The sequence below is a fragment of the Anastrepha ludens genome, chromosome 2, assembly GCF_028408465.1.
Source record: "Anastrepha ludens isolate Willacy chromosome 2, idAnaLude1.1, whole genome shotgun sequence".
NCBI classification, from domain to species: domain Eukaryota; kingdom Metazoa; phylum Arthropoda; class Insecta; order Diptera; family Tephritidae; genus Anastrepha; species Anastrepha ludens.
Window position 1 is genome coordinate 31,865,283 of NC_071498.1, and position 5,079 is coordinate 31,870,361.

The following is a 5,079-nucleotide window of genomic DNA, read 5'->3' on the forward strand; positions in this document are numbered from 1 at the left end:
TGGCTAATTTGATTACATAGCGAATTTCTATTCTAATTAGAATCCCAAGTCATTTGAAGAAACCGGTTGATGTGATTTTTTCCTGTGCCGGTTGGTATATGCCGCGCAAGTAATTTAGAAAAATAAAGTTATGTGCGTTGATAGTAATCGTAGTAAAAATCGTAATAAATATTAAGAGGAGTTTTTCGTTCTTCAAAGCTTCCGGTTTGCGGAAATTAGCTCTATTGGCTTTCTATGTGCTTTTCATGGATTTAAAAGCACTAATAAACATCTGACAATGCCGAAATGCCACGCAGGTCTTACATTTGTCACATTTTGAAACTCACGAAAGAGCAAAGTATAGAAATTACAAAAAATAGCTATCGAAATCCTTGAGTCAAATGAGTCCACGGTGAAAATATGTTTACAGGTATGGCCACTGTCAGACCGTTAACCGACTCTCAGCGAATTCAATAGAATCAGCTGATAGGATGACGAAACAAGAGATGTGTTTACAAAAAAACTGAGATTGTTTTGGTGATGTATGAAAAAAATCAACACAGTTGCCATCTGACGAATGTATGAGCATATCTTATATGAAATGAGCGTGCAGAAATGGGCTGTCCAGGACCCTGTGAGTGACAGCCGAGTTGCTCGCACAATTTGGTTTTCACTACAGCTAATGGCCAAATATGGAATGAGTCGAATTTTATGTCTTTCAAAAGAATCTTCCCACCAAATAAGGCGTGTCTGCGTGTCTGCTACAGTACATACATTCGCGTTCACATATCCAGTATTGGAACTTTTTCGTGGCAGTGAGAGAACGCAGCGGTGGAGCTATCTAAAAATCTAAATCTATGTAAAGTGAGCCAAAACAGTGGAGGCCATGAAATTGGGAAGCCTCTATGCTAATTTTGTTTTAAGAATTTTTGGAAAAATTCTGGCTTACACATTTCCAAGAAGAAACTAATTGAGGAAGTGAAGCCCCTTGAAACTTTAATACTTGTATACTACGATTAGGCTGAGAAAAATCTCTACTGGAAACCCCTTTAATAAATAGGGGTGGTCTTTAGAACTTCAGAAGATAAAAGAAGTGCTCAGCTGATTACCCGATTGTATAGATAACCTTCCTAATATACCACCTTGATCAAAAAGCTCCCAGAACACGCACCAGGTGACACTCTAAGTCGAGTGATTTGAGTTATATTTCCTTTTGTTAGGTTGCCACATCCGTGAATAACATTCTTATCACAAATGTATAGTATATGAAAGTTACGCCGTCTTGAGTAAAGCAACCTCTGCACATGTTTACGATTTTTTACATTTTTAAAAATGAGTTTGAACTTGCAACGACGAGAGTTGACATCGAAAACTGATAAAAACATCATTAAAGTGAAAGAAACGTTGATTAATAACGACAAGTTAAACAACAGAGATCTGGCAGAAGACTTGAACGTTGCTTATGGATCCGCGCGCGACACTGTAGTTAATGATTTGGGTTTGAGCTGTGTTTCTTCAAAGTTTATCCCAAAAGACTTGAATTTCATTTCGCATTGATATCGCCAAAATCACGATTTCCAAGGCTGAATCCGACCCGACGTTCCTGAAACGCATTATTACTGGAGACGGGACGTGGGTTTTTAAGTTCGACAAGCAATCCAAACTTCAGAAGAGTGAGTGGAGAGCTCCGAATGCACCAAACATGTTCTTTTCAGTAAAAAAAGCGATGCTCATGAGTTTTATGGATTACAACGGTATTGTACACCACGAATTTTTGCGAGAAAGTCAGACAGTTAATAAGGACTATTGGTTGGGCGTTATGAGACATTTACATGAAGCGATTCGCCAAAAAAGAAAGATTTTGTGGGAAAACAACTCGTGGATTTTGCTCCTTAGTAACGCATAGTGCCATCATTTTCCGTGAATTTTTGGCCAAGAAAGAAACGAATATCATCTAACAGCGATCGAATTCAGCTGATAAGGCTCTCTGCGTTTTTTTTTGTGTTTGATCGAGTTAAGAAACCACCACGGGGAACCAATTTGACGTTTTAACAGCCGACAAGAAGTAAATTAAAAATTGAAGACGGCTCTAGAGGATCATGAAACGGACAGTTAATTTTTGGGTATATAATTTTTGGATATGAAAAATTCGAATACATTTTCCATAAAAACCGGTTAAATATTTGTTTAGCACTAGAGAGTAGCTGGCAGCAATAAGGAATAGAAAGGGAACTGGCAAAATGAGATGCCCACATAAATAAATAAGTATTGTGATTTTTGAGTTTTTTTGAATTTTTAAGTTTTAAGTGCTGATTAATTTTGCTTGCGAGGCAATTGTTGTTCTGTGAAAAGTAAGTTTACTTGAGTAGTCTTCAATTTATTAATTCTTTTGAATGTTGTTGTTGTAATAACACAAAAAAGTTCCTAAATAAAGATGAAGAAGACTTTAGGTAGAACAAAAGACAAGCAGGTGGTCCTTCTAAATTTGGTGTGAGCACAAAGGATCTCGAAAGAATAAAGTATGTCTTCTTTAAACAGTCATAACAACTTTATTGTGTCTAACTCCGACTCGGTTCAAGGCTATATTCGTAATAATACCTCCGAGTTCTATGATCCGTATACATTTAAGGTCTTGTGCATAGCTCTCGTTCGTTCTTTTTGGAATGCACGTTATAACTTATGTGACCATTTTTAAGTTAACAAACTTGGACGAGTTCAAAAAGATTTTCTGAGCCGTTTTATGTGTACAAACAAACTTTGTTAAAACTGTCAGAGAGATCAATTTTAATCAGTGGTTTAACTGTCAGTTAAATTTGTCGACGGCATAAATGTCTGTATGTACTTATATATAACAGGCAGCTTAGAAAACAAAAATTAGTTCATTAGTTCGTTTCCACGGCAGTCGGTTCTACGTTACCGAAACGACCCGGACTTATATCCGGCCAAGGACTGTCACTACAGCAGCATTCTCCGTATGTAAGTATGGGGAATGTTTATGCTGCTACAACAACAACAACAAAAATTAGTTGGAAGAGATGATAAATTTTAAAACGAAGTCAAAAAAATAACCCTTAGAGTCTACACTGCCTTTAGTTTAAGGCGAAGCCCCGAAAATGGCTCTAAGAGTCTAGATTGTAACGAAAATTACGCTGGCTGTATATTAAAAGGGAAATACAAAAAAAATTGCATCTCACGTTATTTATCTATTTATAAACCAACTAAAACTCATGCTTGCATGTATGTTTTATCTTCTTCTTCTTAACTTCACAGTCTGTGGTGGGCCATATCTTTATCAACAATCTTCCTCCAGTTCACTCTCTCTCTCTTCCTACATTTTTCCATCTACGAACGTTCATCGCTTGCATCTCATCATCAATGTATCTCTTTCTTTGTCGGCCTATTTTACTTCCTCCTATTGGACGTAAAGTTAAAACTTGGTTTTGAGTTCTTTTATTTGGCATTCTTGTAATGTGACCAATCCATCTAATCCGCTGCGCTTTAATAAAAAGTTTTACAGTCGCACCACCAATAAGGTTTTCAATTTCGTTGTTGTAACGAAGACGTATGTTTTATCTATTTTCTATTTTCAGTTTAAACTACTCATTTCTCTTCTTGAATTCGCCAGAAGCATTTCCCATAGAAACCACCCAACTTTCCTACAGGGAATGAACGGCTGCGTATCTGTTACTCTATCAGGTAATAATTAATCAACAGTTGGAATTTAGCAACAAATATTGACAAACCACCAAGGATAGCCATAAAAACTTCGATCACTTGATTGCATTGCGAAAGCTCAACGCTAATTTTCTGTTTTCTTGCCAATTAATAAATGTATCAACATTTCTAAATTATGCGGCAGACAAACAAAAATAGCCAAATAGAAAAAAGAGAAAAGAAACACGAACAAATACGCATGGAGTAGACAGCGGACATTAACCAAAGATGCGTGGAACTCGTATTCGTACATACATATGTTGGCATGTATCTACACTAGCGAAATAGCTACGTACAAGGTGGCGCAAAATTAATCCTCAATGAATTTTGTTTTTGAGTAACTTTTTACTAAATAAAAAAATTATTTAGAATGATGGAAATCTTTTGCCTTTACGCGCTCCATTGCTTGTCTGTTTGTGAACTGCAGCTGCCTAATTCATAAGTGTCAGATATGATTGCCGTACGACGCCACTTGCAAAAATTATAAATCTTCCAATAGGATGATTAATTTTGTGCCGCCTTGTATATGGGATGTTAGAAAAATTAAAGTATTTCATAGAAAATTTGTCCGGTTGAATATCATAATGTTCCAAACTTCAGGAAGTATGCAAAACGAAAACACTTAGCTTAGTAGGTATTAAATTTTGCCTTTTTTTATCATAAAAATTAAATTTTGCCCAAACACCGCACAACGGGGCGGCTTTAAAGAAAAAGGCCATTCAGAGTTCATTTGAGATGAAACAATTTTTGGAATGCAGTTAGGAAATCCTTACTATGCATTGCTGCATTTTGAAGTGAAACTTCTTAGGCGTCGATGGACGAGCGTGAATGGAGAGTCAAATTTCAAGGCCATGCAACGTTTTGGGCATTTTCGTTCCGCGAGAGAGAAAAAAGATATAACGTAGAGAAAAAGGAGGGAGAGAGAGAGCTATATCTTCTTCTTCTTCTCTTCTTCTTAATTGGCGCTATAACCGCTTACGCGATTTTGGCCGAGTTTAACAAAGCGCGCCAGTCGTTTCTTTCTCGTGCTAACCGGCGCCAGTTGGACACACCAAGTGAAGCCAAGTCCTTCTCCACCTGATCTTTCCAACGCAGAGGAGGCCGCCCTCTTCCTCTGCTACCACCAGCTGGTACCGCATCGAATACTTACTTACGAATATCTTACTGTATATATATCTTAGATACACTTTAGGCTATTTTTCCTGAGTTTTTCCTTGTCATTGCTAATTTCTAGTGAGAAATAACACTGCGTACTACTGCTTGTTTGTTGGTGCAAATTTGTAGGAAATATATTTTTGGTGCCTACTGTTTGGGGCGTTTTTGGTCCTAATTTTTTGGCGTTTTTTTTTTCTTTAGTGCCTACTTTTTGGTGCTTATTTCCGTTTC